Source organism: Pongo abelii, chromosome 8, assembly GCF_028885655.2.
Source record: "Pongo abelii isolate AG06213 chromosome 8, NHGRI_mPonAbe1-v2.0_pri, whole genome shotgun sequence".
In the NCBI taxonomy this organism is placed as follows: Eukaryota; Metazoa; Chordata; class Mammalia; order Primates; family Hominidae; genus Pongo; species Pongo abelii.
Window position 1 is genome coordinate 51,279,525 of NC_071993.2, and position 21,656 is coordinate 51,301,180.

At 36.4% G+C, this 21,656-nt stretch overlaps 1 long non-coding RNA gene and 1 pseudogene across 1 annotated transcript; one reads left to right on the forward strand and one right to left on the reverse strand.

The window, feature by feature from the left end:
* The window catches only part of LOC100456511 (ras suppressor protein 1-like), a 202,065-nt pseudogene that overhangs the window by 80,178 nt on the left and 100,231 nt on the right, over nucleotides 1–21,656 (reverse strand).
* Nucleotides 19,740–21,602, forward strand: LOC100456871 (uncharacterized). Its single transcript, XR_010141405.1, has 3 exons — nucleotides 19,740–20,014; nucleotides 21,178–21,256; nucleotides 21,566–21,602. It is a non-coding gene; the product is annotated as an uncharacterized LOC100456871 (long non-coding RNA).

The following is a 21,656-nucleotide window of genomic DNA, read 5'->3' on the forward strand; positions in this document are numbered from 1 at the left end:
AAGCTGAGTTTGCACCACTGCACTCCAGCCTGGGTGAAGCCTCGGTCTAAAAAAAAAAAAAAAAAAAAAAAAAAAAAAAAAAAAACACGAGAAAAGAAAACTTTGGTAGTATTTAAGGAAAGCATACAGAATGAGTAGAAGTTTGCCAGGTGAAGAGTCAGGAGGATTATATTTAGCAGAAGGAAAATTTAACCAGATTGTGTGTTTGGCAGAAGGAACATCTGAAGGAACACCTGACGAGGCTGTACCCTTGGCGGAAAGAACACCTGACATGGCTGAAAGCTTGGTGGAAAAACCACCTGATGAGGCTGCACCCTTGGTGGAGGGAACAGCTGACAAAATTCAATGTTTGGGGAAAGCAACATCTGGAAAGTTTTAACAGTCAGCAGAAGAAACACCTAAGAAAATTATGAGGCCTGCAAAAGAAACATCTGAGAAATTTGCATGGCCAGCAAAAGAAAGACCTAGGAAGATCACATGGGAGGAAAAAGAAACATCTGTAAAGACTGAATGCGTGGCAGAATTAACACCTAATAAAACTGAAGTTTTGGAAAAAGGAACATCTAAGATGCTCGCATGTCCTACAAAAGAAACGTCTACAAAAGCAAGTACAAATGGTAAGATGCTTGAGTGAACTTTGTAAGGTTTATTGGCATTTCGGGTTTCTTAGTGAAAAAAGTGTGATATGGGAGTAGCTGGGAATGACTTGAATATCTAAATAAGGCAACCTTAGGCAACACTTTTTCATAGTATAGAAATAAGTAGATATTATTCCGTAGGCCCTGGAAAAATTCTCACAATATTTCTGGCTGTAAATACTAAATGAACTAACTAACAATGGCTAAAACCATAGGAACCAAAGTTGTTTTGGTGGTACAGGGATATTACAGGATCCCACTTTTTTTTTGAGATGGAGTCTCACAGTGTTGTCTGGGCTAGAGTGCAATGGCAAGAGCAATCTCAGCTCACTGCAACCTCTGCTCCTGGTGATTCTCCTGCTTTAGCCTCCCAAGTAGCTAGGATTACAGGTGCCTGCCACCACACCAGATAATTTCTTGTATTTTTAGTAGAGATGGGGTTTCACTATATTAGCCAGACTCAAATTCCTGACCTCATGATATGCCTACCTTGGCCTCCAAAAGTGCTGGGAATTCAGCCATGAGCCACCGTGCCCAGCCAGGACTCCACTTTTGGTTGGCTAATTAGCAACAGCTCCAATCATCATGCTCTCTCAAGACAATATTTAAAGGCTGGAAGGGCTGCTTTTGTTCACATGTTTCTTTTAAACAGGGAGAAAACTTGGAAGCTTGCAGTAATCTTCCTGTAACATTTTATTGGCTGGATTATACCACATGCTCATTTCTAAACCAGTCACTAGGAAAGCAAATGTAATTACTGTGATTAGCTTAGAATAATGATTTCTCTTTTTGAGATGGGATGGGGGTAGTGGAATAATGAATATCTAAATAAGCCTGTGTTTCTGCAGCAAGAAAGAATAATGTCTATGTATAGGAAGCCAGCAATGTCTTCTGCAGGGATTCATTGGAAAAGTTTAAGCAAGGGAGTCACAAGATTAGATTTGAGTATCAGGGCATACTGGTCATGGTATAAGGCAGAGATTGGCAAACTTTTCTTGTAAAGTGCCAGATAGGAAATATGTTAGGCTGCCGGACATGGTGGCTCACGCCTGTTATCCCAGCACTTTGGGAGGCCAAGGCACGTTGATCATGAGGTCAGGAGTTCAAGAACAGCCTGGCCAACATGGTGAAACCCTGTCTCTACTAAAAATACAAAAATTAGCCAGGTGTGGCGGCATGCACCTGAAATCCCAGCTACTTGGGAGGCTGAGGCAGGAGGATTGCTTGAACCCAGGAGGCGGAGGCTGTAGTGAGCTGAGATTGCACCACTGCACTACAGCCTGGGTGACAGAGAAACACTCCATCTCAAAAAAAAAAAAAAAGAAAAAGAAATATATTAGGCCATGTGGTCTCTATAATAGCTATTGAACTCTGCATTGTAGGGTAAAAGCAGTCATAGATAATGTGTGAGCAAATAGGCATGATTGTACTCCAATAAAACTTTGTATAAAAAACCATTTGGTAAGCTGAATTTGGCCTGTGGCCTATAGTTTGCTGGCCCTTCATATAGAAGATAGATGGAGGGTAATTACATAAAAAGATTTAAAGACAAAGTAAGCTTGTGTAGTAGTTCATGCTATAGTCTCTTTTTTTTTTGTCACCAATCTGTGGCCTAGTATCAATCTATTATGAAAGTTTGACCCATCCAGGATAAAATGAATCAAGTTCAGAAGCTCAGTTTACACATTTAAATATGTAAGTCTTTCTTTGCCATTATTTTATTTTGATTTGTTTTACTGAATTTTTTTTAACTTAAAAAATAACAACAGTAACTGGTAGGGTTTCTTTTTCCCTGTGAAAGCCATCAGTTAAGGGGCCATGTCTAACTAGGCAATATAAATATAAAATAGTTTGTATTTCCAATGGCACTGGAAAGATAAAGCAAAGGCAGAAAAGAGGTACAGTGAATATGGTTTAGTGATTATTGAGTTTAAAAAGCTAGGGGACAGATACAATCTCAGGTCATTCATAAGTTTCCAGATTGTGCACAAGCATTTACAATGCCCATGGGGAAGAAGTAGGAAATTGTCAGGTTAACAGAGAAGAGCAAACAGTCATGGGACAGACCAGCAGTTTTCTTTACATGATGAGTTTAATGAAACATTCATGTGGGATATTTTCAGTAGGTAATTGGATTATAGGCATTTCTAGCTGGAGATAGAACTCTGGTTGGAGATGTAGGCTTAGGATAATTTTATTATAATTATTGGGCAAAGCCATAGATCTCAATGAGCTTATCCATGATGCAGAAGATGTAGAATAAGAAGAAAGCCATTGACAAAACCCTGGGAATATCAAATTTCACAGAGTCAAAGGACTTGGTAAAGGAGACTGAGCAGTGGCTAAAGAAAAGTAGGAGAGGAGTCAGAGAAAGTGATATTGCAAATTTTTTTTAAATGTAAGAATTTCAAGCAGTAAGATTACTGAAAAGTGAATTGGATTTAACTTACAAGTTCTTCAGTGGTAATCTGTTCAAAAGAATTATTTTAGAGGTGTTAGGTATACTGTTGATGTGGTTGATATTTCTGTTGTCCAAGAAGAAATCTCCCAAGATCCTACCTAACTTTTTGTAACTAAAGCAGCATACATACACAGGGTCTGGGAAATTATTTAGACTGGTGAGTACACCTGCCAACATTTTTCCAGAATTGTCAAAACCTAAGGGTCATGTGTGAGGAAAAGTGTTGTCTTTTTTATCTGTTTCTTGTGGATAGTGGAGATCTGTGTTGTGTGTCTCTCTCACACAAACGCACACACACACATACACAAATAAGTACAGTAATTCACCCTTATCCATGGGGAGTATTTGCTAAGACACCCAGTGAATGTCTGAAACTGTGGATAGTATGAAACCCTATATATACATGTTTTTTTCTATTTATGCATATTTATGATAAAGTCTAATTTATAAATTAGGCACAGTAAGAAATTAACAATAACTTGTGATAAAACAACAACAATATATTGTAATCAAAGTTAGGTGAATGTGGTCTCTCAAAGTGTCTTGTCTTGTACTCACCCTTCTTTTTCGTGTGATGACTGTGAGATGATATAATGCCTGTGTGAGGAGATGAAGTCAGGTGAATGAGGTAGGAGTTGTCATATGGTGTTAAGCTACTAATTATTTCTGGCTATCTGACTACATATCAGAAGGTGGATCATCTGCTTCATGTGACCCTGGATCATTGAGCCATGATAATGTTGATGGTTGGGGTTCAGGAACAGATCATTTTGATGACTAACGGGCAGATAGCATATACAAAGGGATGATTCATGACCTGCGTGAGATGGAACATGATGTCTTAATATTTCATCGTACTCCTTAGAATGACACATTATTTAGAACTTATGACTTGTATATTTCTGGAATTCCCCATTTAATATTTTTGGACTATGGTTGACCATGAGTAACTGAAATCATGGAAATCAAAACCATGGCTATTATATTGTGAAACATATGTTTGGTCTTCAACACTGTTTTCTGGCATAGAACTCATAAAATGTTTAGAATCTCCAAAGTGATGTCTTTGTATGCTAATAATTGAGTGATGGCTGGCAGTCCCTAGGTAGCTTCAGGATAGGAGCTGGTCACAAAAAAGAACAAGGCATGATTAGAGTGTTGGGACTTTCAGCCCCACCCCTCAACCTCCTAGGAGGTGAGAGGAGATGAAGGTTAGGTCAATTACCAATAGCCACAGATTTGTTCATTCATGCCTATGTAATAAAGCTTTCTTAAGAACACAGAAGGACTGGGATCAGAGACCTTCCAGATAGCTGAATGTATGGAAGTGTTTGGAGGCTGATGTGCCCTGGGAGGGCATGGAAGCTCCATGCCCCTTCCCCTATAACTTGCCCTATGCATCTCTTCATGTGTCTGCTTTGTGATACCCTTCATAATAAACTGGTAAATGTGTTTCCCTTAGTATTTGGGGCACTCTAGCATGTTAATCAAACCCAAAGAGGGAGTCATGAGAACCCCAACTTGAAACCAGCTGGTTAGATGTTTCAGAGACCCAGATTTGCAACTGTTATGGGAGGGCAGTCTTGTGAGACTGAGCCCTCAGCCTGTGGGATCTGAGACTATTTCTAGATAGACAGTGTTGGAATTAAATAAAGGACAACCAACTGGTTTCTGCTACAGAATTGGTTGCTTACTTGTTGGTGGAGGAAATCCTCCACACATTTGGTCGCAGAAGTCTTCTGTTTTGATGATTGTTGTGGTGTGACAGCAGAGGGAAATCATGTTGTGTGTGTTTCTTTCTACACATAGAGCAGATAAAGAGTGACTACTGTATACTCTGTTCTAACTGCTTCTAGTTCATTTGTCTAGAAATTATAGTTTCTAAGATTGACACTGTCCACTTATACTAATTCTGCTAATAATACAATTTTCTGTCAGTCTTATAGGATTCTGTTTGGATTATGACTATTGTATACTGTAGTTCACTTGTAGATATCAAATTGTGATAAATTCTATTTTTCCTTGCACTTGAGAACTATAAAGGAGTGGAAATAAGAGTTGTTAATGCATTAATTTCCTACCAATATTATGCTTAATAATAATTTTACTATAGTCTCAACGTATGGTCCCAAATGAATGCTTTATGACAAATCATCTGAGTCTTCATAGCAAAGTATTGGAGTATTATGCTTTTTTAAACAAGACCTGAATCATGCACGAAAGTGTGCATGATTCTTTTAAATTAAGTTGAAGTCTCATGATGTCTCCCAGGCTGCTTTCAGACTCCTGGGCTTCTCAGGTGATCCTCCTGCCTCACCTTCCCAAGTAGTTGGGATTACAGGCATGTGCCATCATGCCCTCTTATGTTTTTAATATTCTGTATTTTTTATTTATATTTGTTTTTTTTTTTTGTTTTGTTTTCTTTTTTTTTTTGTTTTCTTTTTTTTTTTCTTTTATTGTAATTATTATTATTATTATTATTATTATACTTTAGGTTTTATGGTACATGTGCCCAATGTGCAGTAAGTTACATATGTATACATGTGCCATGCTGGTGCACTGCACCCACCAACTCGTCATCTAGCATTAGGTATATCTCCCAATGTTATCCCTCCCCCCTCCCCCCAACCCACAACAGTCCCTGAAGTGTGATGTTCCCCTTCCTGTGTCCATGTGTTCTCATTGTTCAATTCCCACCTATGAGTGAGAATATGCGGTGTTTGGTTTTTTGTTCTTGCGATAGTTTACTGAGAATGATGATTTCCAATTTCATCCATGTCCCTACAAAGGACATGAACTCATCATTTCTTATGGCTGCATAGTATTCCATGGTGTAGATGTGCCACATTTTCTTAATCCAGTCTATCATTGTTGGACATTTGGGTTGGTTCCAAGTCTTTGCTATTGTGAATAATGCCGCAATAAACATACGTGTGCACGTGTCTTTATAGCAGCATGATTTATAGTCCTTTGGGTATATACCCAGTAATGGGATGGCTGGGTCAAATGGAATTTCTAGTTCTAGATCCCTGAGGAATCGCCACACTGACTTCCCCAAGGGTTGAACTACTTTACAGTCCCACCAACAGTGTAAAAGTGTTCCTATTTCTCCACATCCTCTCCAGCACCTGTTGTTTCCTGACTTTTTAATGATCGCCATTCTAACTGGTGTGAGATGGTATCTCATTGTGGTTTTGATTTGCATTTCTCTGATGGCCAGTGATGGTGAGCATTTTTTCATGTGTCTTTTGGCTGCATAAATGTCTTCTTTTGAGAAGTGTCTGTTCATGTCCTTCGCCCACTTTTTGATGGGGTTGTTTGTTTTTTTCTTGTAAATTTGTTGGAGTTCATTGTAGATTCTGGATATTAGCCCTTTGTCAGATGAGTAGGTTGCGAAAATGTTCTCCCATTTTGTAGGTTGCCTGTTCACTCTGATGGTAGTTTCCTTTGCTGTGCAGAAGCTCTTTAGTTTAATTAGATCCCATTTGTCAATTTTGGCTTTTGTTGCCATTGCTTTTGGTGTTTTAGACATGAAGTCCTTGCCCATGCCTATGTCCTGAATGGTATTGCCTAGGTTTTCTTCTAGGGTTTTTATGGTTTTAGGTCTAACATTTAAGTCTTTAATCCATCTTGAATTGATTTTTGTATAAGGTGTAAGGAAGGGATCCAGTTTCAGCTTTCTACATATGGCTAGCCAGTTTTCCCAGCACCATTTATTAAATAGGGAATCCTTTCCCCATTTCTTGTTTTTCTCAGGTTTGTCAAAGATCAGATGGTTGTAGATATGTGGCATTATTTCTGACGGCTCTATTCTGTTCCATTGATCTATATCTCTGTTTTGGTACCAGTACCATGCTGTTTTGGTTACTGTAGCCTTGTAGTATAGTTTGAAGTCAGGTAGCGTGATGCCTCCAGCTTTGTTCTTTTGGCTTAGGATTGACTTGGCGATGCGGGCTCTTTTTTGGTTCCATATGAACTTTAAAGTAGTTTTTTCCAATTCTGTGAAGAAAGTCATTGGTAGCTTGATGGGGATGGCATTGAATCTGTAAATTACCTTGGGAAGGATGGCCATTTTCATGATATTGATTCTTCCTACCCATGAGCATGGAATGTTCTTCCATTTGTTTGTATCCTCTTTTATTTCCTTGAGCAGTGGTTTGTAGTTCTCCTTGAAGAGGTCTTTGACATCCCTTGTAAGTTGGATTCCTAGGTATTTTATTCTCTTTGAAGCAATTGTGAATGGGAGTTCACTCATGATTTGGCTCTCTGTTTGTCTGTTATTGATGTATAAGAATGCTTGTGATTTTTGCACATTGATTTTGTATCCTGAGACTTTGCTGAAGTTGCTTATCAGCTTAAGGAGATTTTGGGCTGAGACAATGGGGTTTTCTAGATATACTATCATGTCATCTGCAAACAGGGACAATTTGACTTCCTCTTTTCCTAATTGAATACCCTTGATTTCCTTCTCCTGCCTAATTGCCCTGGCCAGAACTTCCAACACTATGTTGAATAGAAGTGGCGAGAGAGGGCATCCCTGTCTTGTGCCAGTTTTCAAAGGGAATGCTTCCAGTTTTTGCCCATTCAGTATGATATTGGCTGTGGGTTTGTCATAAATATTTGTTGATTTAATATATTTTACCCATTTCTTCTAGATTTTCTAGTTTATTTGCATAGAGGTGTTTGTAATATTCTCTGATGGTAGTTTGTATTTCTGTGGGATCGGTGGTGATATCCCCTTTATCATTTTTTATTGCATCTATTTGATTCTTCTCTCTTTTTTTCTTTATTAATCTTGCTAGCGGTCTATCAATTTTGTTGATCCTTTCAAAAAACCAGCTCCTGGATTCATTGATTTTTTGAAGGGTTTTTTGTGTCTCTATTTCCTTCAGTTCTGCTCTGATTTTAGTTATTTCTTGCCTTCTGCTAGCTTTTGAATGTGTTTGCTCTTGCTTTTCTAGTTCTTTTAATTGTGATGTTAGGGTGTCAATTTTGGATCTTTCCTGCTTTCTCTTGTGGGCATTTAGTGCTATAAATTTCCCTCTACACACTGCTTTGAATGCATCCCAGAGATTCTGGTATGTTGTGTCTTGGTTCTCGCTGGTTTCAAAGAACATCTTTATTTCTGCCTTCATTTCGTTATGTACCCAGTAGTCATTCAGGAGCAGGTTGTTCAGTTTCCACGTAGTTGAGCAGTTTTGAGTGAGATTCTTAATCCTGAGTTCTAGCTTGATTGCACTGTGATCTGAGAGACAGTTTGTTACAATTTCTGTTCTTTTACATTTATTGAGGAGAGCTTTACTTCCAAGTATGTGGTCAATTTTGGAATAGGTGTGGTGTGGTGCTGAAAAAAATGTATATTCTGTTGATTTGGGGTGGAGAGTTCTGTAGATGTCTATTAGGTCTGCTTGGTGCAGAGCTGAGTTCAATTCCTGGGTATCCTTGTTGACTTTCTGTCTCGTTGATCTGTCTAATGTTGACAGCGGGGTGTTAAAGTCTCCCATTATTAATGTGTGGGAGTCTAAGTCTCTTTGTAGGTCACTCAGGACTTGCTTTATGAATCTGGGTGCTCCTGTATTGGGTGCATATATATTTAGGATAGTTAGCTCTTCCTGTTGAATTAATCCCTTTACCATTATGTAATGGCCTTCTTTGTCTCTTTTGATCTTTGTTGGTTTAAAGTCTGTTTTATCAGAGACTAGGATTGCAACCCCTGCCTTTTTTTGTTTTCCATTTGCTTGGTAGATCTTCCTCCATCCTTTTATTTTGAGCCTATGTGTGTCTCTGCACGTGAGATGGGTTTCCTGAATACAGCACACTGATGGGTCTTGAGCCTTTAAGAAATGGATAAATTCCTCAACACTTACACCCTCCCAAGACTAAACCAGGAAGAAGTTGAATCTCTGAATAGACCAATAACAGGAGCTGAAATTGTGGCAATAATCAATAGCTTACCAACCAAAAAAAGTCCAGGACCAGATGGGTTCACAGCCGAATTCTACCAGAGGTACAAGGAGGAGCTGGTACCATTCCTTCTGAAACTATTCCAATCAATAGAAAAAGAGGGAATCCTCCCTAACTCATTTTATGAGGCCAGCATCATCCTGATACCAAAGCCTGGCAGAGACACAACAAAAAAAGAGAATTTTAGACCAATATCCTTGATGAACATTGATGCAAAAATCCTCAATAAGATACTGGCAAACAGAATCCAGCAGCACATCAAAAAGCTTATCCACCATGATCAAGTGGGCTTCATCCCTGGGATGCAAGGCTGGTTCAATATACGCAAATCAATAAATGTAATCCAGCATATAAACAGAACCAAAGACAAAAACCACATGATTATCTCAATAGATGCAGAAAAGGCCTTTGACAAAATTCAACAACCTTCATGCTAAAAACTCTCAATAAATTAGGAATTGATGGGACGTATCTCAAAATAATAAGAGCTATTTATGACAAACCCACAGCCAATATCGTACTGAATGGGCAAAAACTGGAAGCATTCCCTTTGAAAACTGGCACAAGACAGGGATGCCCTCTCTCACCACTTCTATTCAACATAGTGTTGGAAGTTCTGGCCAGGGCAATTAGGCAGGAGAAGGAAATCAAGGGTATTCAATTAGGAAAAGAGGAAGTCAAATTGTCCTTGTTTGCAGATGACATGATAGTATATCTAGAAAACCCCATTGTCTCAGCCCAAAATCTCCTTAAGCTGATAAGCAACTTCAGCAAAGTCTCAGGATACAAAATCAATGTGCAAAAATCACAAGCATTCTTATACATCAATAACAGACAAACAGAGAGCCAAATCATGAGTGAACTCCCATTCACAATTGCTTCAAAGAGAATAAAATACCTAGGAATCCAACTTACAAGGGATGTCAAAGACCTCTTCAAGGAGAACTACAAACCACTGCTCAAGGAAATAAAAGAGGATACAAACAAATGGAAGAACATTCCATGCTCATGGGTAGGAAGAATCAATATCATGAAAATGGCCATCCTTCCCAAAGTAATTTACAGATTCAATGCCATCCCCATCAAGCTACCAATGACTTTCTTCACAGAATTGGAAAAAACTACTTTAAAGTTCATATGGAACCAAAAAAGAGCCCGCATCGCCAAGTCAATCCTAAGCCAAAAGAACAAAGCTGGAGGCATCACACTACCTGACTTCAAACTATACTACAAGGCTACAGTAACCAAAACAGCATGGTACTGGTACCAAAACAGAGATATAGATCAATGGAACAGAACAGAGCCGTCAGAAATAATGCCACATATCTACAAGTATCTGATCTTTGACAAACCTGACAAAAACAAGAAATGGGGAAAGGATTCCCTATTTAATAAATGGTGCTGGGAAAACTGGCTAGCCATATGTAGAAAGCTGAAACTGGATCCCTTCCTTACACCTTATACAAAAATCAATTCAAGATGGATTAAAGACTTAAATGTTAGACCTAAAACCATAAAAACCCTAGAAGAAAACCTAGGCATTACCATTCAGGACATAGGCATGGGCAAGGACTTCATGTCTAAAACACCAAAAGCAATGGCAACAAAAGCCAAAATTGACAAATGGGATCTAATTAAACTAAAGAGCTTCTGCACAGCAAAGGAAACTACCATCAGAGTGAACAGGCAACCTACAAAATGGGAGAAAATTTTCGCAACCTACTCATCTGACAAAGGGCTAATATCCAGAATCTACAATGAACTCCAACAAATTTACAAGAAAAAAACAAACAACCCCATCAAAAAGTGGGCGAAGGACATGAACAGACACTTCTCAAAAGAAGACATTTATGCAGCCAAAAAACACATGAAAAAATGCTCACCATCACTGGCCATCAGAGAAATGCAAATCAAAACCACAATGAGATACCATCTCACACCAGTTAGAATGGCAATCATTAAAAAGTCAGGAAACAACAGGTGCTGGAGAGGATGTGGAGAAATAGGAACACTTTTACACTGTTGGTGGGACTGTAAACTAGTTCAGCCCTTGTGGAAGTCAGTGTGGCGATTCCTCAGGGATCTAGAACTAGAAATTCCATTCGACCCAGCCATCCCATTACTGGGTATATACCCAAAGGACTATAAATCATGCTGCTATAAAGGCACATGCACACGTATGTTTATTGCCGCATTATTCACAATAGCAAAGACTTGGAACCAACCCAAATGTCCAACAATGATAGACTGGATTAAGAAAATGTGGCACATATACACCATGGAATACTATGTAGCCATAAAAAATGATGAGTTCACGTCCTTTGTAGGGACATGGATGAAACTGGAAATCATCATTCTCAGTAAACTATCGCAAGAACAAAAAACCAAACACCGCATATTCTCACTCATAGGTGGGAATTGAACAATGAGAACACATGGACACTGGAAGGGGAACATCACACTTCGGGGACTGTTGTGGGGTGGGGGGAGGGGGGAGGGATAGCATTGGGAGATATACCTAATGCTAGATGACAAGTTGGTGGGTGCAGCGCACCAGCATGGCACATGTATACATATGTAACTTACCTGCACATTGCGCACATGTACCATAAAACCTAAAGTATAATAATGATAATAATAATAATAATAATAATAAAAAAAAAAGAAAAAAAAAATATATATATATATATATTTTACTTTTTTTCTTTAATAGTGGATGTGAGTTCTGTAGAGTCTATATTCAGGTAAGACTTTCCAGTTTTTTGAAACATGTATGTTAACTCAGAAAATATAGAGAAAAGAAACCACTATCTTTTGAGTGTTCTACTCTGGGCTAGACAACGTATTGTGTGCTTAATATGTATTATCTCACATAGTCATCACACAATTTTGCAAAGCATCTGTGCTACTATCACCTACTTTGTATTAATCAGGCAAATGTGGTTCAGAGAGGTTGATTAATTGGCCTATGATTTCATAGCTAAAAAGTAGCTGACCCTTGAGTTTGCCATCAGCCTACCTTGCTCCCTAATCCCTTCTCTTGCCCCAAGGCATAGATTGATGGAGAACTGTGCATCACTAGGATCAAGGTACAGATCCAGGTGGGATCAATTCACATAGTCACATTTTGTTATATGTTAACTCTTTTTAGAGTTTTCCCTTAGAACACTGGTTAATCCAAGACTTTGTTCTAATATGTTTAATAGTTAAAGTGATAACCAGTACCTTGTTTTTATCACCAAAGTTTTTAGAGCAGACCTTACTTAGCTGTGGCCACAAGACATAGGTTTTTGTTTCATAAGCAAGACCTGGTGAATCCTATAGATGAATTATTTTACTCTTAGTGAATATCTACATATAGACATGTTATGTTAATCATATTTAGAGGCTATTTCTTATAGATTTCTCTATTTACTGACTTCCCAGTTTAGTTTTTCTTCAAAGCAGTATCCTGCCTAGTTGCATGCACTCTTCATTTTTTTTCTAGAGTCTTTTTTCTTCTTCCATGACTTTTCTATAGTCTTTTCCTGATTACTTTCTTCTCTGCTTTCCTCGGTGTTCTTTTCGTGTATGACTTTATTCTTTCCACCAGCCCCATTTTCCTATAGCTAAAATTAAAAGCACATGGAATTTTAGGATTGTAAGAACTCTTTAAGACTAATCAAAATACTTTCATATTTCAACCTGTATTTAATATCCTGGAAAAATGGTTGTTCAGATGGAGAATCTGAAACTCAAAGTGACTTATTTAAATATCGGAGGTAGCAGAAGTAATATTTAAACTCATTTCAAAGCCCATTACTCTTGTTTCTTAACATCATGTGAGTGTTTGAATAATAGAAAGAAAAGGGAATGGGTCTAATTGAACAAATGGAAAGGGATAAGAATGGAATTAGCTGGAGAACCCAGTGGAAATAGATAAGAATGGAATTATCAGGGAAAGGCCAAGTTTGAAGAGAAACAATCCCAGGATTGGTAGGAGTAAGGATTTTACCAAAGAGATCAGAATATTGGATCTTATGACAAGTTTGATGAAGATAAATTAGAGGAACAAAAACACAGATGACACTGGGAGTTATCTAGAAAGTCATACTAAAATAGGGTTCAAAGGAAGTCCTGAATAGGTCGCTGCTTTTTTGCTTGTTTAATTGGAGAAATGGACACACTTCATGCTTTCTATTGAAAGATTAAAAAAAAAAAAAAGCCACTGCAAAAAGTCTCTACAAGCAGATAGAAATGTCCTATTGTGTTCTTTCACCCCAAATCTCACAACAGTGGCTTAGAGCCCCTTGAGTGCTAGGGGATTGAAGTTTGCTGAATTACATAGATATGTGGCCCAGGGCAGGTGTCCCCTCCTCTTTGCCTCTTTTTCCAAGCCTCTGATGTCTTACCCATGTACATGTAAAGCAGGGGTAAGATTGGCTGTCAGATAAGTCATGGTTCAGTTGGGTTTTTGATAACATGCTTACGCTGGAGGTGAATGACTGACTGAGACTCCATTTAGTTGTTTTCCAGGAACAGGTAAATACAGAGCTTCTAGGTTGGTCATTGAGTTTATCTTTTCAGTAATCTGTGCTTTGATGAGCAGAATACTTAAAGGTTGGAGACTGCCATGAAGCTCTGCGGAAGAAAGATCTGGAAGTGGGACACACTTTTACTATATATAGTGGCTCCCACTTCCAGATCTTTCTCTCTGTGTAAATATAGTATTTAGAGAAATCCAACTATCAGAACTCAGTTTTTCTAGCAGTCTCTCTCCTTGGGTATAAGTACCTATGAAGATTTTTAAGGCTTTTCTAGTTTATGTAGACCTGAACAAGGAAAGACAAGTACAAAATAAGTAATTAGATTTTATTCTTTTTAATGTTTCAATTTTTGTTGAGAAAAACATTCCCAATAACAAATATATATTTGTGTTTTGACATTTGTAGGTTCAGCTTTTCAACATTTCAAATATTTCAGGGCACTCTCTGCAGTATTTTAGGGTGAAGGGAAGCAACAGGACCTTCTTAAGTGGTTTTTATGCTGAAAAACAAAGAATGTCATTTTCCAGTGACACAGATTAGTCTTTGAATCAGAGATAGATAATGGAGAAGAAACAAGGTAAATGTATCTTTCTACTTCATTTTAGGTTATCAAGTTTGTTCCAGTTTAGATATCAAAAGTTATGTCAGCCATTAAGTAGATTTCCAGTTCATCATTGAGGACAGTTTGTGAGGATGAATTATACTCAGGGTACGCCAATTATATTGGCTGTCACTACTTATTATGGAACTAAGAGTCAGTCTTCATTGGATGTTATTTTTTATTATTATTATTATTATTATTATACTTTAGGCTCTATGGTACATGTGCGCAACGTGCAGGTAAGTTACATATGTATACATGTGCCATGCTGGTGCACTGCACCCACCAACTCGTCATCTAGCCATTGGATGTTATAAGTTGGGGAGGTAGAGTCAAAAATAGGTAACTAAAATCTTTTTTAAAAACAGAGGGCATATTTTAATTATACCAAGAAACATGATTTAATATACAAAGACTGATTTTTCCCAGATTTTGTTTTTTGTTTTCCTTTTTTGGAGTGAGCACCAAGATATGAACTAGCAGATTTTCTTTTTAAATATATGAATTTGCTTATTTTTGTTGTATCTTTTTTCCTCTAAAGTCTGTTCAGCAAACTGACTATTGAAAATTCACAGTCTACAAAAGTTAAGGAAGACTTTAATCTTGCTACCAATGTAAAATGGTCTCTTGTGAAGTTGATTTTCTCAGTTGGAATCTAGTTCTGTATAGTATTTACTTTTCATGTTTAGCAGTGGTGTAAGTACCATTATTTCATATTGGTAATATAAAGTTGGTCAGATAAAAACATTTTATGGAAATATGAGTAGTTGATTTAAACAGTTTTTTTTTTACTTTAGTAAATAACAAATGATTGGTAAATATTTTGAGGGTGTGAGTGCCAATAAAAGGAATGGACTGGAGAATACATAGTGATAGGAACATTCTATTAGAAAAAACTTTTCCACAATAGAGAATATATAAAATCTGGTAAAGGTTTATTTGGATAAGTGTACTTACTGTGACTTATAAAATTATTCTATTGTCACTTAAAAAACTCATGCTTAAATTTATATTTAATGGGTCCAGTTACTTACTATAGTAATCAAGGAATCTCTCTGATACTGTTCAGTTCCAAAACTGTGCCACATAGCATATACGTCTTTTTTTTTGCACGTATTATTTTGATATCATGCAGTTTTTAGGAGAGAGCTTTTTCTCAGTTTCTCTTCTTGGTTCTTTAATTACACCAAAATAATATTAGAAATTGTGAAAATTTTTTTGGGCATGGTGATGCATGCCTGTAGTTCCAGCTACCAAGGAGGCTGATGCAGGAGGATTGCTTCAGCCCAAGAGTTTGAGACCAGTGTGGGCAACATAGTGAGACCTTATCTCTAATTTTATTTTTTATTTATTTTTTTGAGATGGAGTCTCGCTCTGTCGCCCAGGCTGGAGTGCAGTGGCACAGTCATGGCTCACTGCAAGCTCCGCCTCCCGGGTTCACGCCATTCTCCTGCCTCAGCCTCCCGAGTAGCTGGGACTACAGGCACCCGCCACCACGCCCGGCTAATTTATTTTATTTATTTATTTATTTATTTTGTATTTTTAGTAGAGACGGGGTTTCACCGTGTTAGCCAGTATGGTCTCGATCTCCTGACCTCGTGATCTGCCCGCCTTGGCCTCCCAAAGTGCTGGGATTACAGGCATGAGCCACCATGCCCGGCATATCTCTAATTTTAAAAAATAATTGTAGAAATTTAGAAATGTAAATTCTCTTTCTCAGAGTCTGTATTATTAAGGCATGCCAGTGTGTTTTCTAAATTATTTCATTAAAAGTATATTTTAAACTCTTCATCTCAATGAAGAATGCAGGTTTTACCCCAAGTAAACAACCAGTTATGGAAACAGAGATTCTTACTAAGCATATGGTAGGATTTTAATTTCAGAATTTTTAAATTGCAATTTTTAAACATAATGTTCAAACATTTTTTATCACATTTGAAAATTTTAAATTTTGGAAGATTTTGTATTTAGTTTAAACAATTGTTTTGAAGCTCTTGCATCACTATGAGATATTGCAGGTTAGAAAACATACTTGTGTGCAGCTTAGTGTACCTAGAATACAGTCTTGCCTATAAAAAGCGTTTTAAGAGGTTTTCAATGTGAATAAATAAGCAGACAAATTAATTTTTATGTAATGAAATGTTACAAGTAAGAATATGCATAATATATCTTATAATAAAATCTAATGCATTTCCAAAATATGGCTTAAATTTATATTTTCTTTTAATATTTAGAATGCATAAATTCATGTGAGTTATCTTGATAAAATATGTCTTAAATAAGAAGACAATAAATCAGAGGTATGTAGTAAATAGGAAAGAAGGTTACACTATATCCACCAAGTGGAGTTTAGATTAAAAAAATTTTAATATATTTTAGTCTCAACTAATGTTCTTTTTTTTTTTTTTTTTTGGAGACAGTCTCACTCTTGCCCAGGCTGGGGTGCAGGTGGCATGATCTCGGCTCACTGCAACCTCCACCTTCTGGGTTCAAGCAATTCTCCTGCCTCATCCTCCTGCGTAGCTGGGACTACAGGCCTGTGCCATCACACCCAGCTAATTTTTGTGTTTTTAGCAGAAACAGTGTTTCACCATGTTGGCCAGGATGGTCTTGATCTCTTGACCTCATGATCCACCAGCCTCGGCCTCCCAAAGTGCTGGGATTACAGGCGTGAGCCACCACACCTGGCCGAAACTCATGTTCTATTAAACATATCATTTCAAGGAATACATTACTCTTTAGAATTCTGATTACCAAAACTTTCTTCAAGTGAAAAGTTTATGAAACATTCCTTTTTAAATTTTTTCTCTCTGTAGTAAAAATGTTATAGCTTTTAGGTATTGGCTGAAGACCATGTTTAACTAATTGAATGTCTTATTATATAATAATGAAATTAAAATCTTTATTACACAGGTATTAACAAAATAACTAATTGTAATGTAAATACTGACCAGCATTATAGGAATATATTATGAACAGAAGTCTGTATTTTATGTATTTCATCACATGTCTTATATAGCAGTTATTTTTCCTTTTCTTTCATGACTGAAGCTCATACTTGATTGACTGGTTATGTCTCTTGTTTCTCCCTCCTCCTTCATCTTTTTAAAAATGATTTACCCCAGACTTTTTTCTCACAGAATACATTTCTTCAGGGTCTGCTTTTTAGGGCATCTCTGTCTCAATTGTCAGCATACTTATTTACAGGTTTCTATTTAGTTGCTATGTATTATTTTCATTAATCAATCATTGCCACCCCCCATGATTTATATTTTTTTCTCTGTTTCTTGGAAGAAGCAGAATTTATACAATTATTTATACTTAGCTTTTTGCCACACAGAATAGAAACAACCTATACTATTTCAATGCAAACCCAGTTAAATAAGGTACTATTAAAAACTAAACTCTCACATTTTTTCCATACAAGAGGTAATTAATACAACTGTAAATTGTGAAGAGATATTTCAAAATATAACATGTAATTTAACTTTTTAAGTTTTAATTATTTCTACAATTCTATAATCTATGTAACAGTAAATTTTTGTCCTAGGTTATTTTGGTTAAAAAAAAATCTAATGGATACCACCATATTTGTATAATAATAAATTAGACGAAGGGGGATGAAAGGAAATTATTCATTGAAGAAGGGTAAGACAAACACAGAGACTACATGAGAGAGTCAAGATGAGGCAGACTATTATAAAAACACAGCAAAAATAGTGGTTTAAATGAGAGCAGGAACTCTCTAGAATAAAAGATATAAATTATTTAAAATAAAAATTAAGAAAACGTAGCCAGGTAATAAAATACTGCTCACGTGTTTTCGAGTGGCCTATAGCTGATTTTAACAAAAAGCTGAAAGAAAATATAAAGACGAGTATAGGTAAGAGCAATTTGTTGTACTCTTTAAAATACCTAGCAGAGAATAATTTGAATGTTTCTAGCATAAAGGAAAGATAAATACTTAAGGTGATTAATATCTCAATTATTCTGATTTCATTATGTGAATGTATTAAGTTATAATATGTACCCTCAAAACATATACATTTATATTGTGTGAACAAAAAAATTAACAAGGAAAGAATTTAATTCTCACTTCTTTTAGTAACTTTATGTTTTATATTTAATCTAGTCATATTTACATTAATGTAGAATGCAAAGTGAAATTGGTTTTAGGCCTTGTCAGCTTTATTGTGAATTATTAATTTTTGACTCTGGTTTCTGGTTTAAGATTTCTAACCTAATGTTTGACATATTCTTAGGTTATTTAACCAATTTATCTTACTCTTTGATATAACCTTGGTAGTTGTTTTGAATATTTTTGTTTAATAGAGTATAAATAAGCATTTTATTTAATCTTGTTACTAAAATTAAATTTTCTGATCATATGAACAAGGTTCTTAATCTGTATCTCTTAAAAGAGAAAAATCTTTTTTCTTGAGACCATCATGGCTAACATGGTGAAGCCCCGTCTCTACTAAAAATACAAAAAATTAGCCGGGCGTGGTGGTGGGCGCCTGCAGTCCCAGCTACTCCGGAGGCTGAGGCAGGAGAATGGCGTGAACCCGGGAGGCGGAGGTTGCAGTGAGCCGAGATTGCGCCACCGCACTCCAGCCTGGGCGACAGAGCGAGACTCCATCTCAAAAAAAAAAAGAGAGAGAAAAATCACTTTTAAGCTACAACACTCTCAAAGAAATAAATGTAGAAATTATTAATCTCTAGAAATATTCTGACATCTTTTGCTCATAATATCTGTATGTAATAGTATTATATGCACACATCAAATGAATGTAATCAATCTTTGTGAATTTTTTCAAGTAAAGTACTATTATTATAGAATCATATGTAAGGAAAGATTGTTAACAGAGTAAACAAACTTATCATTGGAAGAATTTTTTTTACTCTTAAAGATATCTCTTGCAATCGGGATATTTTATATTATTTCCAGGAAGCCTTTAGTCTTCATAATTATTAAACCTTGCACATATATTTGTTTATTTCTAAAACTCAGGAATCCTGTCGACTTGAATTTTGTAGTTTCTTTCTTTACTTCTGTGAATACTGGCTCCTGCTTGACAATCATAGATATATGTAAAAACTATTAAATCTTCAACTTGAATAATTATTGGTTAATTTTCTTTATATGAGATCTTTTCTCCAATTTTAAACTACCATCCTATATCGTGTAAATAGGCAATTTGAGCTAGTATTAGATTGTTTACAGGAACATAAGAAAAACATGTGAATTTTAAAACAGGGTTTCACATTTCTATCTCACTTTATAGTGGTACTTAAAAATGCCTCATAATTCTATAATTAGGTAAGCATTTCTCTTGTACAATTAAAAATTTCAAAGTTAATTTTTATAAAGGTCCTTTTGCAGAATCTTGGTGTTTTAGAATTAAATGTTTTCATTCAATTCAAAGATGCATATTGCAATAATATTTCAGAAATAAATATTTACCTATATAAATAAAATTATTTTCTTGAAACAAATTTGGAAATATATAACTGAGAAACTTAATCCCATGTTTTTGTCTCTCCTTTGATTTTCTTTTCTTTTTTTTTTTGAGACCCTCGCCCTGTCACCCAGGCTGGAATGCAATGGCGCGATCTCGGCTCACTGCAACCTCCGCCTCCCAGGTTCAAGCGATTCTCCTGCCTCAGCCTCCCGAGTATCTGGGAGTACAGGCATGCGCCTCCACGCCCAGCTAATTTTTGTATTTTTAGTAGAGATGGAGTTTCACCATGTTGCCCAGGCTGGGCTCAAACTCCTGACCTCGTGATCCAGCCGCCTCAGCCTCCTAAAATGCTGGGATTACAGGTGTGAGCCACTGCGCCCGGCCCGATTTTATTTTCAAAAATTCAATAGTCTGCACAGGTTACTTAATTCTACCCATTTAGCCTATCTTATATTTATCTTCTTATCACTATGTAATTTTCCTCATGTAGGTCATCTACTCATACTCCAAATGTATTTATCCAGATCTTTCTTCCAAGCCCCTTGGGTGCCCCAAATCTTATAGGTCTCAAACTGAAAGCATCATTTTTATTATTTTCCTGAATGTTTTCTGACTCTTCATAATCTCATCTGTCATCTGGTTTCCCCATCATAGGAAATAACACCTAGGAAGTAGCGGTGAAACACTCAAGCACTTAAACCTGCACTTCAACCCTCCCCCACATCGTAAACTTCAACCCTTCTCCATGTCACCCATCCAGTCACACACCTAATTTTGTATTTTCTACTTTCTTATAATTTTCCATATCTTATTACCATAATTAACTCTCTACCTATAATTTTGAAGTACTCCTTTCTAGTTTTGCCCCATCTCCCCATGTTCATCTATCTTTACATCGCTGGAAGGGTCACCTTTCTAAAATATATTTGTAATGATGTAACTCATCTGCATATTGAGTGGATACCCATTACACGGAGGGGTAAGTTCACATTCTAGCATGACACATATCTTACATGGTTTGGCCCCATTTTATCTCTTCATCTCTTTCCTCTGACTGTGTTCCAGTTTTACGACATCACTTTGGCACCCCTCAGTTGCCATGTTGTTTCATGCCTTATTATTTTGCACATGCTATTGCACTTAGAGTCTTTGTATCCTGACTCTGCACTTTGTCCTTCCAAATATGGCCCCATTATGGCAGCATTTTCTATGCTTTTTAGGTAAAACTGATTGTTCTCTCCTTTGTGCCCTTATGTATTACATTGACTTAAATTGTAGAACTGGTGAATTATACTTTTCTGTTCTTATTTGTTTTCACATGTCTCTACCATTTCTTGAATATAGGCCAGAATCTATCTTCTGTGTGTATTTCCTGCTTCTCCCAGGATTCGATAGATACAATGTATGGGTTTTTTTGTTTGTTTGTGTTTTGTTTTGTCTTACTTACAAATTGAGTGAATGAGTGAATAAATACAATTTTTTCTGAAGTTGTTTTTTGGTGCTTTTTGGTTTTTGTTTGTAATAGAAGGAAGCAACAAAGACAACAACTGCACAACAAGAAAATGATATTGGCATTATTGAACGAGCTCCACAAGAGCTAACAAGTAATGACAATTTTATTTTTTTATACCAAAATAATAGAAATGGTAAGTTAGTATCTCTGAAAATTTTTCTATGCTTAAATGCTATTATTTAGAAAACAATTTTATAGACTGAAATACAATGTCTACCTTAAAAAATACTTTTCGCTTTCATCATACTATCAATTTTCTGAACCTGCTTTGATTCTGAAATTCTATATTTGCTATTACTTTTCTTTTTGAAATATTCATAAATGGAAATAGATTTGTATGTTTTTACAATTTACAGTAATAAATGTTCTCATATATGTGTCTGTGAATAACATTTTGTAGATAAGATGCCCACATCAGAGTCAGGACAAAAAGAAGATACAAAATCACCTTCAGTTTCTGAGGTACTGTGTATTGTTGTTGTTATTTTAAA